This window comes from Callorhinus ursinus, unplaced genomic scaffold, assembly GCF_003265705.2.
Source record: "Callorhinus ursinus isolate GAN/ISIS: 27379988/994484 unplaced genomic scaffold, GSC_fseal_2.0 scaffold16, whole genome shotgun sequence".
NCBI classification, from domain to species: Eukaryota; Metazoa; Chordata; class Mammalia; order Carnivora; family Otariidae; genus Callorhinus; species Callorhinus ursinus.
This window is the reverse complement of record NW_027397078.1, coordinates 8,510,707-8,532,357: the sequence shown is the minus strand read 5'-3', so window position 1 is coordinate 8,532,357 and position 21,651 is coordinate 8,510,707. Positions and strand designations below refer to the sequence as shown.

Sequence of the window (21,651 nt, the reverse complement as noted above, 5' to 3'; positions counted from 1 at the left end):
TATTTATTTATTTTGAGAGAGAGAGCATGTGTGAGAGAGAGAGAGAGCATGATCAGGGGGGAGGGGCACAGGGAGAGAGAGAAGCAGACTCTCTGCTGAGCAGAGAGCCCAATGTGGGACTCCATCCTAGGACTCTAGGATCATGACCTGAGCCGAAGGCAGATGCTTAACCAACTGAGCCACCCAGGAGCCCGATAATATGGTCTTTATCCTTTCTTTGTAGATGTGATTTATCACGTTGATTTATGAATATTGAACCACTCTTGTATCCCAGGAATAAATCCCACTTGATTGTGGTGAATGATTTTTCTAATGTACTGTTGGATTCTGTTTGCTTATATTTTCTTGAGGATTTTTGCACTTATGTTTATCAGAGATATTGGCCTATAGTTCTCTTTTTTTTTTTTGTGGTGTCTTTATCTGATTTTGGTATCAGGGTATTGCTGGCCTCATAGTATGAATTTGGAAGCTTTTCTTCCTCTTAAATTTTTTGGAAAAGTTTGAGAAGAATGGGTACTAACTCTTTAAATGTTTGGTAGAGTTCCCCTATGAAGCCATCTGGTCCTGGACTTTTGTTTGTTGGGAGTTTTTTGATTACTGATTCAATTTCATTGTTGGTGATTGGTCTGTTCAAATTTTCTATTTCTTACTGATTTGGTTTTGGGAAGTTAAATGTTTCTAGGAATTTATCCACTTCTAGGTTGTCCAATTTGTTGACATATGATTTTTCATAATATTCTCTTACAATCCTTTGTATTTCTGTGCTGTCGGTTGTTATTTCTCCTCTTTCATTTCCAATTTTGTTTATTTGAGTAGTCTTTCTCTCTCTCTCTCTCGATGAGTATGGCTAAAGGTTTATCAATTTTATTGATCTTCTCAAAGAACCACCTTCTGGTTTCATTGATCTGTTCTATTGTTTTTTTAGTTCCAATTTCATTTATTTCTGCTCTAATGTTTATTATTTCCTTCCCTCTACTGGTTTGGGATTTTGTTTGTTCTTTTTCTAGCTCCTTTAGGTTGTTTATTTGAGATTTTTCTTGCTTCTTCGGGTAGGCCTGTGTTGCTATCAACTTCCATCTTAGAACAGCTTTTGCTACATCCCAAAGATTTTGGACCATTGTGTTTTCATTTTCATTGGTCTCCATGTATTTTTTAATTTCCTCTTTGATTTCTTGGTGGACCCGTTCATTGTTTAGTAGCATGTTATTTAACCTCCATATATTTGTGTTCTTTCCAGATTTTTTTCTTGTGGTTGATTTTTAGTTTCATAACATTGTGGTCAGAGGAGATGCATGGTATGATTTTGATCTTTTTGAATTTGTTGAAACTTGTTTTGTGGCCTAATATGTGATCTAATCTGGAGAATGTTCCATGTGCACTTGAAAAGAATGTGTATTCTGTTTTGGGATGGAATATTCTGAATATATCTGTTAGACTCTCCTGGTCTGATGTGTTATTCAAAGCTACTCTTTCCTTGTTGATTTTCTGTTTGGATGATCTATCCATTAATGTAAGTGGGGTGCTAAGGTCCCTTACAATTACTGTATTACTATGGATTACTTCCTTTATGCTTGTTTTTAGCTGCTTTATGTATTTGGGTGCTTCATGTTGGATGCATAAATATTTACAATTGTTATATCTTCTTGTTGGATTGTTCCCTTTGTGATAATATAGTGTCCTTCTTTGTTGCTTTCTGTAAAACAGTCTTTGTTTTAAAGTCTATTTTCTCTGATGTAAGTTTTGTTACCCCGGCTTTCTTGTCGCTTCCATTTCCATGATAAATGCTTTTCCATCCCTTCACTTTCAATCTGCATGTGTCTTTAGGTGTGAAATGAGTCTCTTATAGGCAGCATATAGATGGGTCTTGCTTTTTTATCTATTCTGTCACCCTATATCTTTTGATTCGAGCTTTAGTCCATTTACATTCAGAGTAATTATTGATAGGTATGTACATATTGCCATTTTGTTACTTGTTTTATGGTGGTTTTTATAGTTCTTCTCTGTTCCTTTCTTCTGTAGTTTGCTTCTCTCATGGTTTTCTCATTTTCTTTAGTGATATACTTGGATTAGTTTCTCTTTATTTTGTGCATGTCTATTACTGGTTTTTGATTTATGGTTACCATTAGGTTTGTATATAGCATCTTATACATATAGCAGTCTGTATTAAGTTGATGGTCGCTTAAGTTTGATCCCACTCTTTACTCCGCTTTCCCCCACATTTTAGATACATGATGTCATACTTCATGTCCTTTTTTTTTTTTTTTTTGTGAATCCCTTGACTGGTTTTTATAGATATACTTAATTTTACTGCTTTTGTGTTTCCTACTTTTCTTACTCCCACTTACAGTCTTTCCTTTCCACTCAGAGTCCTCTTTAACATTTCTTTTTTTATTTTACTTAATATTTTATTTATTTATTTGACATACAGAGAGAGAGAGAGCAGGAACACAGCAGGGGGAGTGGGAGAGGGAGATGCAGGCTTCCCACAGAGCAGGGAGCCTGATGCGGGGCTCGATCCCAGGACCCTGGGATCATGACCTGAGCCGAAGGCAGATGCTTAATGACTGAGCCTCCCAGGCACTCCCCTCTTTAACATTTCTTGTAGGGCTGGTTTATTGGTCATGAATTCCTTTAACTTTTGTTTGTCTAGGAAACTCTATCTTTCCTTCTATTCTGAATGATAACCTTGCTGAATAGAGTATTCTTGGCTGCAGGATTTTTTCTTTCAGCACTTTGAATATATCATGCCACTCTCTTTTGGCTTGCAGAGTTTCTGCTGAAAAATCTGCTGATAGCCTTATGAAGTTTTCCTTGTATGTAGCTGTTTTCTCTTGATGCTTTTAAAATTCTTTCTTTAACACTACTTTGTGCCATCTTAATTACTATGTGTCTTGGTGTGCACCTCTTTGGGTTGATTTTGTTGGGGGCTCTCTGTGCCTCCTTGGCCTGATTTCTGTTTCCTTCGCCAACTTTGGAAAGCTTCCAGCTATTATTTCTTCCAATAAATTTTCTGCCGCCTTTTCTCTCTCTTCTCCTTCTGGGATCCCTATAATGTGAATATTATTACACTTGATGGTGTCATTGAGTTCCCTAAGTCTATTTTCATTTTTTATCTTTTTTCTTTCTCCTGTTCAACTTGATTGCTATCCAGTATTCTTTCCTTCAGTTTGCTGATCCATTCTGCTTCCTCTAGTCTACTATTTTTTCCCTCTCTAATAGGTTCTTTTTTATGTTTTCTGTCTCTTTGTTGAGGGTCTCACTGAGGTCCTGCAGTCTTTTCTCAAGTCCAGTGAGTATCTTTATGACCAATACTTTAAATATTCTGTCAGGCATATTACTTATCTCCATTTTGGTTGGCTCTCTTGCTGTGATTTTGTCCTATTCTTTCATTTGAGACATATTCTTCTGTCTCCTTGCTTTGTCTACCGCTCTGTGTCTGTTTCTTTGTGTTAGGAAAGTCAGCTACACCTCCTGGCCTTACGAAGAGATCCTGTAGTACCCTGCAGTGCAATGTCCCCTGTTCACCAGAACCTGCTACTTTGGGGGTGTTTCTTATGTGTGTTGCATATGCCCTGCTTTTGTGGCTGAGCTGCTTTTGCCTTCAGTCTAGTCATCTGCAATGTCTCTCTCTGCCTGTTCTGGGCAGGGTTTGGTCCCTGTGTTGTTAGTGGGCCAGTCTGGGGCCCCCTTGGGCTTAAGTTGAGTCAGACCAGGCATTTGCCAGAGATAGAGTAGCACTGAACTGCAGGAGAATGCAGGGGTGGGGTGCACGGTGCCAGTAAGGCCCACATGGGTGGAAGGGAACCTGCAGCTGCTGGGGACCAGAGCAGGCTGGGTTGGAGGGGGCAGATTCACAGAAGCAAGCAGGGGTGGGATGCATGGTGTTAGCAGGTTTGCATAGGTCTGCTATGGGAGGGGACCTGGAGCTGAGGCCTGGCTGGTAGGGACATGTCCACAGGAGAACACAGCAGGCAGGACAGCAGTGTTAATGAGTTAGGTAGCAAGTTATGTAGCATTGTTCCAGTAGGTGTCTTCGGATCTAGGCTTGGGGGCAGGGGACGGAAATGCCATCTACCAGCTCCTTTGTTCTTGGAGAAGTCTCCCAACAATCCCTGTCCCTCCAGCACTCACTTTGAGATTAGTAAACAAATCTCTCCCCATGTATACCCCAGGCATTTTTCAAACTGCTGCTTCTATGCCATATCTCCATGGGGTTGTTTGTAGTACTGTCTCTTTAAAGGTAGCGACTCAGTTTTCTCTCACCCTCCTGTCTCGTTGACAAGCCAGCTGATTTTTAAAGTTCCAGATTTTAAGCCCTCCTGATTGTAAGAACTTGCACAATTCGGCCCCTCTAGTTTTCAAAGCCTAGTGTTGTGGGGATTCATCTTCTATGTGAAGACTCCCTGGTGTGAGAGTCTGTTTCTCGTCCCTCCTGCAACTATGGCCTCCCTCCCTGCAGTGGATAGTTCCATGGGTCTGTTTAGCTCCCCAACATGTCTTCACTCTTCCCACCCTCCTCAGTATGGCTTCTTGTCTGCATTTAACTGTGGAGAGTCTGTTCTGCCAGTCTTCAGGTCGTTTTGTGGGTTTTGTACACTGATGTGTCTTGATGTTTTGATATATGTAGACATTGTGAAATAACTGCCATAATCAAGCTATAATTATCAAGCCACCTCACATAGTTACCCCCTCTGTCTCACTGGATCCTAGAAAGACTGTCCCAGCAATTCCCTGAAAAAGGTCAGTTGTGGACCTCACATACTCTCCTCTGACCTCCTCTCCACCATTTGTCCGCTTCCTTGCATGAATTAGCAACACCAGCTCAGGGCCAAGGACTGCTTGAACTTTCCAAATTTTCTCAGTTTGCAGAACCGAAACTACAGCTTTGCAAAGATATGGCATTACTGAAAGGAATGTACAGTGATCTCTGTGTTAGGGGCTTTTCGAGGAAGACGATACCAGAGATCCCTCGGCCCCTGAGGTGGCCAGCACTTTTGGCTTTATATCTGAACAGCCTTTTCCCCCACAATAGAGCAGCCAGTGTTCCTGGGTGTGGAGGCCCCACAGTGACAGCCATCACACTATACCTCTAGCAACTACCCTCTCTAGGTATGCCAACCTTTTTCTTCCTTTAGGGTAGAAACCTTCAAAGGGAACACACAGTCACTTCTTCATGTTTATTTCTGGCACTTCTCCCTCAGATGTCTGGGTCTGTGTCTGAACCTAATCACTGACATCATTCAGTCTTTTCCCATGGCTCTGCGTTGACTCAGTAAATCAGCTGATGGAAATCAGTGCCGGGATGGGGGCCTCTCAACGCCGTCTCTAGTTAGGCTCTCTTAGAATATGCGACTGCAAGAGCTGTTATGCATGGATTTTTATTTGGCAAAATATTTTAAACTTCATCTTTTTAACACATTAAAAAAATGGTGTTAGGCCTTAAACATTGGGTTGTAGGACACTCTTAATTATCAGCTTAAGAGAAGCAAGAGTTCGGGGCACCTGGGTGGCTCAGTCGTTAAGCGTCTGCCTTTGGCTCAGGTCATGATCCCAGGGTCCTGGGATCGAGCCCCACATCGGGCTCCCTGCTCGGTGGGAAGCCTGCTTCTCCCTCTCCCACTCCCCCTGCTTGTGCTCTCTCTCTCGCTGTGTCTCTCTCTGTCAAATAAATAAATAAAATCTTAAAAAAAAAGAGAGAGAGAAGCAAGAGTTCAAGTAATAGTAAACAGTCTAGAAGTCACATAATGCTTAGGCTTATTGAGAGAGAAGTAATAACCAGATAGATTGTGTCATGTGTTCAGGTCACTTTGATGTGCTGTTGAGATCCCTCTTCAGTGAAGGACGTGTTGCCCCAGCTGCCAGGAGAGTGTGTATATGTGTCTGCATTTTAAATATATCTACTAAGGTCACACCCTTCCCAGGGCAGCCCACATCCAGTGACTAATAGATGCAGAGATATGAAGGCCTAGCCATCTCAGTTCATAGGGAGACATTTCTGAAGGACTGTTTTAGCTGTGGAGCTTTCCTTGGGTTCACTGAGGCCGTCGGTAGCCTGTTACAGCTCATCTCCCTGCCTGTGTCTGCTTGCTTCTACAGGTGTTAGTCCCAAGGGCACTTCGTAATAAATAGCCTACACAATAAATCTCAGAACTTGCTTCCTTAGGAACTCGACTGGCAAAACAATGCTTTGCCTACTTAGGTAGATTCTAGTTATATGCTAGCTTCATATTCACTCTGCATGGATTCCTGCTATAAGTGATATTACTGTTGCCCCTCTCGTTTTGTAGATTCAGTCTCCAATTGTTAATCACCTCTGAGGAAATCAGTTTGTCAGATTAGGTATAATGGCACTGAATGCTGCACTGAATTTTCAAATGTCTGTCCATCCAGCCAACCATCTAGCTAGGTAATAAAAAAGCAGGCTTTGTCAACTATTAATGTTCACCAAATATTCCACTTTCTCCCTACATTCTCAGCCCCCTTGCAGATAGGCAGTCAGGTGACTAGTTCTGGCCAGTGAGCTGTGAGGGGAGGAGTCACCCCTGGGCTGAGGTGGTGAGAAGTCCAGTAGGATTCTCCTGTCTCTCTTCCTCTACTAGGGGTGTTGGGGAGGCTGCATGTTGCAGACAATGTGGATACAAGATGTGGAAGCTCTGACCACTTAGATTCCTGGGAGACTATGAGAAACAGACTTGTTGTATTAGGACATTGAGATTAAGGTTGTTTTTTACTTCACTCCTTATAACTGACTAATACACTTTATAAAATATATTCACTATAAATAACATTTACGTTAAACTACTTAAGTAGATGTGTATTAAATACATATACATCCCCTAAAGTATGCATTATGTATAATGTAGAATACTATATCATATATGAATTATAAAATAGATCAAATAGGCCTATTATATATACATCTACTAAATGTGTTAAATACATACAATATACACCCCATGCCCTAGCCATTATGGCTATTAGCAGTTGATTCATATGCTTCAAGGTTTTTTCTAAATAAAGTAAGATGTTGAAAGATTAAACATCTGGGGCACCTGAGTGGCTCAGATGGTTAAGTGTCTGCCTTCGGCTCAGGTCATGATCCCGGGGTCCTGGGATCGAGCCCCGCATCAGGCTCCCTGCTAGGCAGGGAGCCTGCTTCTCCCTCTGCCTCTACCTCTCTCTCTGACTCTCATGAATAAATAAATAAAACATTTAAAAAAAGAGAGAAAGATTAAACATCTAGATTGCATATGGCAATTTTGTCACCAGTGTCAAGCTTTACCCTTATTAACTAACTCCAAATCCCTAAGTGGAGTCAAAAGTTCTTTCTACAAGTTTGTCTTCAACATTTTGTTCAAAGTAAAAGCTGTCTTGGATGAACCATGAGAGACAATGGACTCTGAAAAACAAACTGAGGGTTCTAGAGGGGAGGGGGTGGGAGGATGGGTTAGCCGGGTGATGGGTATTAAAGAGGGCACGTTCTGCATGGAGCACTGGGTGTTATACGCAGATAATGAATCATGGAACCCTACATCAAAAAAAAAAAAAAAAAGCTGTCTTGGGCTACTTACCTCCCCTTTCTTTGTACCAAATGGTGGTTTCTTCTTGGATGAGTAGCTAATCCCTGGGAAGGCAGGAGCCTTGAAACTCCCTGCCTCTTGACAGATGCTTCCTTTTGCCACAAGGGTTGAAGTCAAACAAGAAAGAAAATCCCAGGGCCTTGTGTCCCAGAGTACAGGTCAAGCCCGAAGAGGTGTTTTTCCAATGTACTTTTCTTAGTTTCCCCACCTCCCACCATCTGGTTAACCTTTTAGCTTGACTACTATAGCAGATGTTGGCAAGCTCTACACTTATCCCCTTTTTTCCACCCTGGAGGTCCCTGTGGACATTCCGTATGCTTGCTAATGGCTTCCTGCATCTCTGTGCTTTCTGGAGGAGGAAGCATGCTGAAAATGTCTGCAAATTAACGACCCTAGGAGCAGTCCTTGGGTCTTCAGCTAATGAGGGATGAGAGTAAATACATACTCTGGCTTTCTGGCCCCTCAGCAGGGCAGTTCTGAGGTATGCTGTACTCTGTCTCAGGGGCTCCAGATGGATTGAGCCCCAGATGCCCAAAGTGATACCTGCTCACTGATACACCCTTTATCGGCTTTCCTCCTCTCCTTGTATCACGTCCTCAGTCTCTCACACTGCTTCCGGGGCTCACCTCTCAACTACTTGTCTTCAAATCTTGGTCTCGGGCCCCATTTGGGGAGGAATCCAAATGAAGGCAACCACAAGGAAACTTGATTGTCTACAAATGTAGCAGAGACTTAGATCTCTGAAGGCCAGAACTTACAGATTCTGCCTAGACCAGGGTTTCTCCCTTACCCTGAGACATCAAGACCTGGAAGTATGTCAAAAATACTGGAATTTGGGAATGATTTTGTTTAAAAGTTCTTTAAAAGGTAGTGTAAATTTAAGTTTACCCTGTGAATAGTGCCATTCTCTCCCCCAGAGACTAGGTGTGGAGTTATAGGCAGCTCACTAGGAATTAGTCCTACCTGGGTCACCTATCATCTATGTTTCAGTGAAGAAATTTCTAGGCAGGTTTTCAGGAAAAAAAATTTTTTTTTTCCTTGAAAGCCTTGTATTCAGTCATTCAACAAGTATTCATTAAGTGCTTGTCAAGTGCCAGGATATCATATTAAAGACACCGGATATGGTTTTGAAGGTATTAAGATGTTTTATGGGTAGTTGATAATTATGATAATTTGAATTTAGAAACTTTAGGGGAGATTTTATATAGTTAATTATGTTTTTTAAAGAGACTGAAAAAGAAACAGTGGCTGTATTGGTCAGGCAGATACTGTAAGTTGGCTCACTTAACACCAATTCCAGTGTTGTAGTGTCTCAGGCAGAATTTTTCCATGGGATGATTGTATATTTTTATTGACTACATTGTCCTGACTGCATTATTTCTGGCTGAGTTGTAGTTGACTGCTTTCTGGGTAAACTAGCTAGAATGAAACTGTTGTCTATAACTGAGAACCTGGAATGAGAGAATTATAAACAGCAGGTTAGTAAGGATAAACACTGGTTTGGGTGAGAGGTATTTGGGTGAACCTATGGGAGAGGGCACAGAGTGTGTGGATTTTTGTGTCTCACATGAACGCCCACCACACAGCATCCACTACAGGTGCCTAAGATAATCTGTCCTGTGGATGTCACCAGCTTCCTCATCCACTCTAGCACCTGTGAACGCCGTGGTCATGGTGGCAGCAATGGAGGCTCTACTTGGGCCCAACAACATGGATTCCCTTTCACCATGGCTGATCTAGCTGCTGCCACTGCTGAATGCCCAACCTTCCACCAGCAAAGAGCAATGCCAAGCCCTTGAAAAGGACCATTGCTTAGGGAGATCAGCCAGCCAACAGCATGTTGTCAAACTTCAGGATTTTTGCCAATCTTGTAGGTGAGAAGTGCTATCTCTGTATAGTTTTAATTTACATTTCTCTTACTATGAGTGAGGTTGAACATCTTTTCATATCTTTGAGGGCCTTCTTAATTTCTTTTTCTCCAAGTTATCTGTGTATCTCTCTTACCATTTTTTCTATTGAATTGTTGCTCTTTTCTTCTCAAATTTAAGAAGCTCATTATATATTAAAGATGTTTACCCTGTGATTATAAGTTGCAAGTATTTTTCCAGTTTGCTGCTTGTCTTTTCACTTTTCTTATGATGTTTTCTACCATGCAAAACTTTTTAATTTTTATTTGACCAAATTTATGTATCTTTTTATTGCTTCTGTTATTTGAAGTGATAGGAAAGTTTTACCACTCCCAGGCTTTAAGGGACTTCACCCATATTTTCTCTTATTGCTTGTAGTTTCATTTTTTTACATTGAGAATTCTGATCTATCTGGAATTTATTCAGTGTAAGGACTAAGTTGAATTTTATCTTTTACCATATGGCTATCCAGTTGTTCCAATGCCATTTATTAAAAAGTATTTCTTTTCCCATGATCGAGATAGCCTTCATCATATACTCTATCTCCATGTGCATGTGGGTCTATTTCTGGCTTTTTTGTATTCTGTTCCTTTGGCCAATTCATGTGCTGATATACTGTTTTAAAGTCTTTTTTTTTTTTTTTTTTTGAGAGAGAGAGAGAGAGCGCTGTGCACAAGCAGGGGGAGGGACAGAAGGAGAGGGAGAGAGAGATCTCCACCCTGAGATCATGACCTGAGCCAAGATCAAGAGTTGGAGGCTTAACTGGCTGAGCCACCCAGGCGCCCTGATATCATACTGTTTTAATTATGAAAGCTTTATGATAGGTTTTCATATTTGTTAGAGCTAGCTCTCCCTGTTGCTTTTATCTTTTAAGGGATATCTACCCTGGCTTATTTATTCTTTGAAGCAAACTTTATAATCAACATTTCTGGCTCCAGGAAAAAAGACTGATGAAATTCTGTTGAGATTGTGTTAAGTTTATAGATTAGCTTACAAAGAATATCTTTATCCTGTTAAATTTTCTTATCAAAGAACATGGAATGTCTTTCTACTTACTCAGATCTATTAGGAATGTTTCATAGTTTCTTTATAAATATTTTTCACTTTTCTCATTATGCATATGCCTAGGCACTTTATTTTCTTTTATTTTGCTCTTATAAATGGTGTCTTCTCTTCCATTTTTTTCTTCTAGCTGGTTATTGATCATATGTATATATGAAGGCTTTTGGTTTCTGCATGTTAATTTAATATCCTGCTATTTAAATGCATTTTCTTCTTGTTTGTGGTAGTTTTCTCACTGACACTTTTGGGTTTTTCAGATAGATAAAAATATCAGCTGCAAAAAAAGATAAGTTTTCCTCTTCCTTTCCCATTATTATGCCTCTACTTGATTTTTCCTGTCCAACTGTGAATTGGCTAATACCTCCAAAACAATGTTTGAAAGTAGGGGAGAGAGTGGGCCTCTTTATCTTACTCCTCACTTTAACATGAAAGCTTCTATTATTTCCTTATTCAGTAAGATGCTGCTTTGGGATTATGTATATATATATATTTTATCATCATAAAGAAATATCCTGGGAGCCTGGGTGGCTCAGTCATTAAGCATCTGCCTTTGGCTCACGTCATGGATCCCAGGGTCCTGGGATCGAGCCCCGAGTTGGGTTCCCTGTTCAGCGAGGAGCCTGCTTCTCCCTCTCCAGCTTCCCCCCTGCTTGTGTTCCCTCTCTTGCTGTCTCTCTCTCTGTCAAATAAATAAAAAATAAAATCTTTTTAAAAAATTTAAAAAATCAAGAAATATCCATCAAGTCCTATTTTACTGATCATTCCTAACATACCTGTCAACTCGTAAATTGTTAAGTAGAGAAAAAAATGAGTCACATTATTTATCTAAAATACAGAATCTGTGAATGTGGAATGTGACACATAATCATAGTGGCATCACAGGCAAGCATTCCAGAATATCTGTCCTGAGAAGTTTATAATCCATGGAGGGGGGCACTGAATGAGCCAATCACAGACTCATTCAAAGGCTCTAAGATATGGGGCAGGGGCAATATGGTATAGTGGGTCTTTGAATGAAAAGACCCAGGTTTGACTCTTAACTCTGCAGCTCACTTTGTGATCTTGGACAACTTACTCAGCCTTTCAGTACCTCCATTCCCTTTTATGTAAGTGGGTATAATGGCAGTAGCTGCATTAAGGATTGTTGTGTTTAGTGAGGTAATTGCCCCAGAAGATTTAGTTCAGGACTTGGCACATAATAAATTTTCACTAAATGGTAGCTGTTATCATTGGGTGCTAAAATAAGTAGTAAAGATAATAGATGCTATGAGGGGTCTCTGGAGGAAGGTGTACTTAAGCTGGTTTTTTGAAAGCTGTGTAGGGTTTGAATAGACAGAGGGTAGAGGAAGAAAGACTTGCCAGGTAGGAGGGAAAAGATCTTTAAAATCTAAAAGGTCATACCAAAATAGAAGTTGATTTTAATTTGTATTTTTAAAGAGGTCCAACTGCCTTTTTTGGCCAACTGCCTTTTAAAAGCATCATTATTTAAAATTTGATCTGCTTTCCTCATTATATTTTGCAGAATACTTGAATATGAATAACATCTTTTATTATGCATATGAGAGAAAAACATTTTGAATCAAATCCCATGCTCTCTATCTTTGAGGCCTCCACTGGTTTTTCCATCCTTTATAGTTTTTTTTTTTGGTCTAGTTGCTGTTTTGCATTTTAATTTGACCCTGCCTTTTATTTATTTGCACCTATTACCAGAATGCTTTTCTAAACTAAATATTTTGCGGTGTTTGCTATTCAGCATTTGATGAATGTTTATTTCTGTAATTCATTGTTCAGAAAAATGTACCATATCCCACATCAATCATTACACTCCATTATCCATGGGGTCTAAACCATTTCACAGTCATTAAATGAATATGTTATTTGGGAATTAAATCAGTGGGAAGAAAGGGAAAGGGCAGCCAAAGGTGGTGAGAGGTAAGGTGGGCAGTGGTGAGGCTTAGGCGGAGCACTCCTTTCCCTGCAAGGAAACACATAAAAGCCTCAGACTTTCCCTTCCTCTACCTCCCCCTTCTGCACCCCTTTCCTCTAGTAAATGTAGTAGAAACTTGCATCAGTCTGTCTTCCAGACTAGCGTGGGGAGAGTGGACAGTGCCTGAACAAATATCTATGGGACATATTGATTGTCTTAGGTTGCATTGTCTAAGAAGACTTCCAAATCAAGAATTTGAGTGCCAGTTGTTTATTTGGGAAGTGAACCTAGTAAACACCAGCGGGGTAATGGGGGAATGAGGCAGGAAGGGAAAGGAAGCCAATAAAGGGTGTGTCATTGTTGAGAACTGTAAAGAGCCATTTGTTCATTTAACATATTAAAAATAATAAATGCTTATTGGAGAAATTCCAGAAAAGATATATATGTATAGAGATCATATACATATATAATATGATATAAGTTTTTATTTGTTTAAGTAATCTCTACACCCAATGTGAGGCTCAAACTCAGCAATCCTGAGATCAAGAATCGCATGCTCTACCGACTGAGCCAGCCAGGCCAGGCACCCCATATTATATGATATAAATGTCAAGAACTGTGAAGGTTCTGAGGTTTTACCCTATTTGTAAGCTAACAAGTTAGCCTGCCACAGATTCGTAGAAGTTGGAGATTCCTGGGTTAGAGGGAAAGGGATGTGTCACTCGTGGCCCAGCAGGCAGCCCCTGTGTCTCACAGGATGGTGGAGAATGGCCCAGGTAGATATGGTACATGCAGCATCTCTTCTGGACTGGGGCTGCTCCCCTCTTGGTGGCACTTCAGGTCCATTGATTGTTCCACCACACCCAGTTGCCAGAGCCAGTCCTGACCAGAATGTAGAGTTGGCTTTAGTTGGCAACCTCCTCTTCTCCAGTCTTTCCCCAAGGTGATTCTGTCTCCATCTTCCCCGGCAGACAATGGGGTCCACATTTTCATGTGTCTTGATCTCTTCTTTTATTTCCAGTGCAGTCTACTTTTGTAAACTCTCCATTCGTATTAGGGAGGAAATGACCGGGAGCAGTCATGTTAGCATTGGAACTGGGATGGATGTCCTAAAACTAAAGATATAAACACCCTATCTGGGAAGACTTCAGATATCAGATGGTAAATGGGGGAAGCTATGGGATGGAGGGAAAATGCCCACGTCATTAAGGCTGAGATTTCCTGGATGATCCTCAGGTTACCTGGGAAGGTCAGCATCCTGCTCTGAGTGCAGCCCCCCAGGTCTTGGGAAGAAGAGCTTATTAACATCCCAGGAGCCTCTTACCATTTCCTCTGATGCAGCTCTATACTAAGTCACTTTGATTTTTTGGTAACATTCACAAGGGACCGATAATCTTCCTACATTTACATTTTATCCATTTTCCTCTTCCTCCTCTCCCTAAATGAAAACGAAATTCCTTGTTTCAGATACATGGGTCACAGCATGAACAAAGAACAGAGACTCCATTCTTCCTTCATCCCAGAACATTCTAATGAGAGGCCTGCCCCTATTTCCCACAATTCCTAGCCAGCTACTTCGGAGGATAGACAGTTCAATGTAGGTTATAGAGTTGTGATCGGTTAGCACTACCCTCCAGGCCATGGAGCAACATGGGGTAGGAGGGACCTCAGGTTCCTAAGAAGTGAAAAGATCCCCCCTGGGGCTTTATTCCATGTGTCTAAAATGAGCACTGTGGTACACACTCCTGAGCTCAGTGTCTTTCCAACCTTGCTGAGATCTATCAGAATGTCATTCACTCCACTGTTCTTTTCTCCAGGCTCCCTCTGGGCAAAATGAATGAATGAATGAATGAATATATATATATATATATATATATTCCATTTTCCAATGCCTTTTCATATCCATGAGATAATTATTTAGGGCACTTAGCACCTTGCTATCATTACTGTTGTTAATGTATCCTGTAATTGTTCAGAAAAAAATCTGATGGTTTCAAAAATATGTCCTTATCTGGGGCACCTGGGTGGCTTAGTCAGTTAAGTGGTCAAGTCTGGATTTTGGCTCAGGTCATGATCTCAGGGTCATGGAATCGAGCCCTTTGTTGGGCTCCACACTCAGCATGGAGTCTGCTTATCCCTGTCCCTCTGCTCCTCTCCTAGCGCTCTCTCTCTCTCACTCTCTCGCTGTCTCACTGTCTCTAAAATAAAATCTTAAAAACTATGTCCTCCTCTTTTGACATTTATCTTTCTCTGACTTGCATTAGTTATCTGTGGACATTTCTAATCATGTCTTCTAGACTGTCAGAGGTCAAGTCTTACGCATCCTTATATCCCAGGCAGTACTCTGCTCTAAACTTAATAAGTGCTCAATTAACATTCATTTAGTTGAATTCACATTTATCTATCTTTCTTTCTTTCTTTCTTTCAGAGAGAGAGAGGTGGGGGAGGGGCAGAAGGAGAGGGAAAGAGAATCTTGAGCAGGCTTCATGCCCAGCACAGAGCCCAACATGGGGCTCCACCTCACAACCCTGAGATCATGACCCGAGCTGAAATCAAGAGTTGGATGCTTAACTGACTGAGCCACCCAGGCACCCCAAATTCATATTTTTCAAATGAGGTTTTAGAGAGGTTAAAAGAGTGCCCCAAGGCTAGTATATTACTTAGTTTCTGGTCAAGAACATATAAAGTACTGTAGATATTTCCAGCAGAAAGGGCTTTAATGCAGGGGATGGGTTACAAAGGGGTTAGAAGTGTTAAAGGAGTTAAAAGGGTTGGTGTGACTCAGAGACAAGGAAACTGCTCCCATTCTAGGGAGAGAGGGCATTGGCCAGAATCAGGGAGCTCCTACCACCTGAGGACTGGAACTCATAAGCCCATACTACTATTGACATCACCTGAACCACTGCTGCCACAGCTACTCCACGAACAGAATTTCTCCTACCTTCTTACCGCCTCCTAATCTGACTTGACCGGCTCCTGGTGTTAGAACCTAACCAGAATGCACCGGCAAAAGAGTCTGGGAGATGTGGTTTGTACGCTGTTAGCCCCAGTGGTAACAGGGAAGGTGAGTGTGGAGCTGAAGTTCAACAGACAACATCTGGGATAGATGATTGGGCTAGTGCTGATTTCACTGCACCCTCTGCAGTGGGAGAAGTCTGCAAGAGAGAAGTGAAGTCCCATACCAGAACTTTGCAGCAGTCCCACCTTTGGGTATGAGGAAGGAAGTGTCTGGCAGTTGTCAGCCCTGTGACTCCCTTGGAATAGCAGAGCCATGTTCGGGGGCAGAATTCCCTCATCCTCATCCAAACAACAGTCAGTGGTGCCTCCCTTACATGAGAGCCTACAACTCTGTGGTGACTCATTATCTCTTTCCTCAGAAGTTCATCACTTCAATTAAGAGGCAGAAAGAAAAATGACAGATGGGAACCAAGCAGGTACAGCAACCCCAACCTATTGAGAGTTCAGACCACTTAGGAACCATAGTGATTGTGTACTTTGCTCCCTTTCTACCATCTCTGAAACTGAGAAGGCTGGCATTTATTGAGTGAATCTGAGCTGTGGAAAAAGCCAGATCTGATCCCACACAGATTTATTGACCAGAATTACCCCATCTAGCTGTCTTCAGCTAATGGTTAGTGCTTCCCTTGACACTGCGTGTATGAACATGGCTTTGTGGAACCAATTCTTTCTTGCTAAGGCTGGGGCAGGGAAAACAACCGGGTATGGTTGCCCTGGCATTGCAAGCAGAGGTGGATTTCCCTTTCTGTCCCTTCTGCTGCCCCATCTCGCAACCAGAAATGTCCCATTCTGGCTTGTCAGGAGAGAAAAAGGATGCATAAATTTGTTTGGCAGTGTCTTTAGTCTATCTGATATTAATTTTTGTGTGTGGTGTAAGATAGGAGTTCCATTTATTTTTCTTTTTATATGCAGGCATCCAATTGTCTCAGACCATTTATTGAAAAGTGCACCCTTTCTTACAAATCTGGAATACCATCTCTGCTGTATATCGTGTGCATGATTGTATAGACCTATTTGTAGGCTTTCTACGCTTGTTCCACTAGTCTCTTTGTGATATAATACCATCCTGCCTTAATTACTGTACCTTTATATTGACTTTTTATCTGGTGAGGCAATACTCATTGCCTTGTTATTCAGGAGTAATTTAGAGATTCTTGTCCGTTTGCGTTTTCATAAATTTTGGAATCAGATTCTCAGGTTCCACAAAAATATATCTTGGGGTTTTGACTGGGTTTGCATCAAATCTATAGATCATTCACGTGAGAAATGACATCATTATAATATTAGTCTTCTAATCCATTGAGCACAGTGTATTTCTCAATTCATTCAGATCTTTATAATCTCCTAATAAAATTTTATAATTTTTTCCATAGAAAATCAAAACATTCTATTTTCTTTAATGTTCCTTGAGATTAATGAAGAACTTGTAGTTCACCTTTACATTAAAGGTGGGACCTCCATGTTATTTAACTCCTGAAGGCACCGTTCATGTTTTCAGTGAACAAGCTGTAGACTACAGTGCGAATGAAGGTGCTCCATGTGGTTGGGGAACATGATGGTCCTGCCTATAGGGTCCCAGCATTACAGAAGAAGGGTTTCCTATTAAATTTTCCACTTTGGGTGTGTCCTGAGCCTAGTCTCCTGTTTCCTGCACTTCTTGAGACAAGGAGTTCAAAGAATTGAGTAATATTACTACAAAAAAACTTCTTCCATTACTACTAACTTATTTATATGAATAAATTTTCTCAATATTTGCATGTATAAAGGTGAAAAATAGGAATGTAATTGATTTTGAACTTGTCTCATTTTAGCAACAAGTACTAGTCATCCATGGATACATGGACTATTAAAAAAAGTCCATCCAGGGGCACCTGGCTGGCTCAGTCAGTAGAGCATGTGACTCTTGATCTTGGGGTCATAAGTTTGAACCCCATGTTGGGTGTAGAGATTACTTAAAAAAAAAAAAAAGAGGAAAAAAGCCCATCCAGCTTAATAAGTGATATGTTTTAAGTAAAAGTTTAATAATTAATTTTAAAAATCAATGATAAATTTATGTTGTTTTCATCAATTAGATACTATTTATTATAATGAGAACAATCTAGAAGAACACTTAGAGCCTTTTGGTCATGGAAAACTGAACATTTATTTCAATTTTAAATATATCTATATATGTATACATATATACACATATATTATTCTAGTTTTATTGAAGTATATGTATACACATATATTTTGGTTTCAGGGAAGTATGATAGGATGATTAATAAAAGATTTTTCAAACTTAAAAATACATTACATTTGTGTAATTTTTGTTGGGGGGGAGTGAAATGGAATTATGACTTCTAGGAGAGAAAGAAACTGCAATATATCCAGCTGTTAAAGAACTTGTTCAAGTTTTTTTAAAGATGTGCAGTATTGGATATTAAAGAACTAAAGAATTTAGAGTACATTGGATACATTGAAAAAGTGATGTACATATTATTTTTAAATGTCAATTTTAATAATATATTGGAAATTATATCCTGTGGTGGAAATTGCTTGCTTTCCACCAAAACCCATTCTCTTTATTTTTGTAACTGAGATATGGGTACCCAACAAGGGACTAAATTTCCTAATCTACCTTGAAACTAGATGTGACAAGATAGGACTGAGCTCTCATCAGTGGAATTTGAGCAGAAGTAATGAGTGTAAGTCTATTGCTTAAAAGATAATTCCTGGCCCTGAATGACCCTTCCTTCTTCTGTCCCACTGGCAGGAATGGAAATGACTTACAGTGACCTTGGAAGTCTCATATAGAAGATGGCAGATCTGTCATCAGCCTGGGCCCCTGTCTGATTATACAGAGACCTTAGAACCCTCAGCTCAGAATGTGACATGAAAGAAATAAACTTCTTTGTTTTTTAAGCCTCTGAATTGTAAGGGACTTGTTTGTTACAGCAGCTAGGCCTTCCTTAACTAATACAGGAATCGGTACTATGAAAGTGGAGCACTAAATTTTTCAGCCTTTGCCTAATGCCTAGATAGCAAATGATGCAGAAATAAATAGTGCTAGTTAAAAGGCTAGGGTCCCCTAGACAACTGGTGCATTTGTTACCTATGTTAACTTGGAAGGCAGACCACATGCCTACCAAGCCAGTAGATCTAGGGCAAGAGCCAGAATGCTAATGTGTAACGGTTTCTTCTTACCACCTTAGTTAGTAAAAGATGAGTTCGGGTAAGAAATAGCCAGTCTGTAAGCTGAGGTGGAAGAGAATGGAGAGTATCTTTATATTAAAAGCCCTAAAAGCCTCACAAGGTTGGAAAATCCAACTGCTTCTGGACCCAAGAAATGAGTCTCTTTCTCAAAGTTTACTTAAAGACTCATTAAAACCTTTATGTCAAACATTAAGACAAACAATGGATCCATTATGGAAGGAAGAATCAGATTATGGTAATCACCCATCTTCCCATCAAATTTATTGTTTCTGATGGCAACAAGTTAGCTGACATTAAGAGATGAGAACATGAAGACAATCAGAGTAAAGCAGGCCTAAGAATTATGTCTAGGAAATTACTTTGGTTGTAGATACTGACACATGAAAGTGACTGGAAGCAAACTAGACAGCCACTTTCATATTTCATCAATTCTTTTATTTTCCTTCATTTTTTTGATATATAAGTGACATTGCACCACATAAGTTTAAGGTGTACAGCATAATGACTTAACATACATGTTGTGAAATTATTACCACAGTAAGTTTAGTTAACATCCATCATCTCATATAGATTTCTTAAAAAAAAGAAAAAGGAAGGTTTTTCCTTATGATGGGAACTTTTAGGATTTCCTCTCTCAGCAATTTTCAAATATACCGTACAGCAGTGGTAACTATAGCATCATGTCGTACAGTATATCCCTACTACTTATTTATCTTGAAGTTTGTACCTTTTGACTATCTTCAGTTCCCCCACCCCCTACCCCCTGCCCTGGTAACCACAAATCTGATCTCTTTTTCTATGAGTTTGATTTTTTCTGTTTTTGTCTTGTTTTGTTTCTTAGATTCCACATATAAGTGAAATCATGCAGTATTTATCTTTCTGTGACCTATTAGCATAATGCCCTCAAGATCCATTCATGTTGTCAGAATGACAGGATTTCCCTTTTTATGGCTGAATAGTATTCCATCGTGTGTGTATATGTGTGTATGCCACATCTTCTTTATCCATTCGTCTATTGATGGACACTTACTTAGGTGGTTTCCATCTTGTGGCTATTGTAAATAATGCTGCTATGAACATGGGGGTACAGATATCTCTTTGATTCATCAATTCTAAGACATGCTTTTTTTTTACATTTTAACATTCTAGAAATTAGGAGTGACTTACAATCCCTGTTTGTCAAGCATCTGTCCTCATGTATTTGTAATTCTCAAAATATGCAGGAATTTGGCCACAGTAATTCACATTGCCATCACTTCAGTTGAGTTATCGCACTGTTGATACTACATGTTAAATTCAGTTGCCATTTTAAATGTTTTCAAAAATATTATGCCATTATTTGCCATTGAAATGAAAAATTGTTGTATTTGCAAAAGACACAGGACAGCACAGCATAAATTGGTATTAGGAAAGGTTCAAATTCTTCTGGTGGGATCAAGAAGTGCCAGCATCAACATTTGCAAAATGGGTGCCAATGGTTTTGGAAATCTGAGAGACAATAGTGGAGTGTTAAATAATGTATCATTACCAACCCTCTAGGTGACACAGAGGGTACTGATGTTTGGAGAAACTTGGAATAGCAAGAACGAGGTTGTGAAAATGATACAACTCCCAAGAGGAGTATTTCCCCAACTTCTTCTTCACATGTGATCATGGGGTATAATGGACAAAGAAGAAACTCCCAGAGAGCAAAGCCAGGTCCTCTAGAGGATAGTGGTCATGGGAATTCTCCCCATCAGCAGAATTCGGGCAGATAGATAGGTTAGTCAAGAAATTTAATCTACTGTCAGAGATGGGAGTCTCTGCTTTACCTATTAGTGGGCTTTATAGTCACTATGGATTGATGACTATTAGTGTTTCTAATTCTTCCTTTTTCCAAATAGGAGTTTCACTATGGTTATTCTGTTCCCACATTACCGCTGGATTTTGGGTAGGGAGAGAGCAGATAACTTGTCCTTTTTTGTTTCTAGATCTATAGACCTGAGGAACCACACTCATTAAATTCCTTTCTCTCTTCTTCCATAACATTAGAGCCATTGCTATGATATGGTTGCCTGGCCTGGGACCACATATCCCGGTCTTCTCTGCAGCAAAGTAATGGCATGTAACAAAGATTTTACCAATGGAATGTGAGCAGAACTGATATAACTTCAGCTTCTCTTGCTTAAAAGAAATCCTTGGCCCTAGGATCCTGCTCTTTCTCTTTGTTGGCTGGAATAGTAACTAGAATTACTTTAGAAGCCATGTGTCAAAGATAGCAGAACATCCTACTGAGCCTGAATCTTGGAACCAGAATAAAAGAAAGAAATAAATTCCTCTGTTCTTTAAGCTACTAAATATTGACTATCTGTTTGTTATGGCACCATAACCTTTAACCATACCTAATATGTGTAACTTACAACTGTTTAAATTTATTATGAAAAATATTAAATAACTTCCAACTGTGTGAAAAGGCAAGTAGTTTTTGTTTTGTTTTGCTTTCTTTTCTTTTAAGGGATTCACAAGCAACAAAGTTTAAAGACTCCTGGGGTAGTTCCTACTTGATGATTTCTGCTTTTTCACCTTCTAGTCACTCAGCGACCTATTATATTCTTGTTCCCTTCCTCTCTAAAAAGAGAGTATATGGATTCCAAAGAGGTTGATGTGTGAATCACTCTAAAACCTCTAGATATATCAAATGCCTTCCCCACCCATAGTTGCTTCTAAGGGAACTTACCCTATCTTCAGTTCCTATTGAGAGAGTTGCCCCATATTTGGTTCCATGTGACCCAGTGTACCCCTCTTCTCTACCATTGCTCATGGTCACAGCTGACTGGGCCAGGATGGGCACCTGTCCAGTGAGCAGCCAGTCCATAGACAGGTCAGGAAACTCTGCTGTAGCCTGACTCAAAAAGCCAAACTGGCTCTATCATATTACCTCTTTTTTAGAAGATGTGAAGTAGATGGCAAAGGAAGTTGAAAT

General features: G+C 40.1%; 1 long non-coding RNA gene across 1 annotated transcript; it reads left to right on the top strand.

The window, feature by feature from the left end:
- Positions 1-11,485: 11,485 nt before the first annotated feature.
- Positions 11,486-21,026, top strand: LOC141374309 (uncharacterized). The gene is made up of 2 exons (XR_012381087.1): positions 11,486-11,655; positions 20,721-21,026. It is a non-coding gene; the product is annotated as an uncharacterized lncRNA (long non-coding RNA).
- The last annotated feature ends 625 nt before the right edge of the window (positions 21,027-21,651 follow it).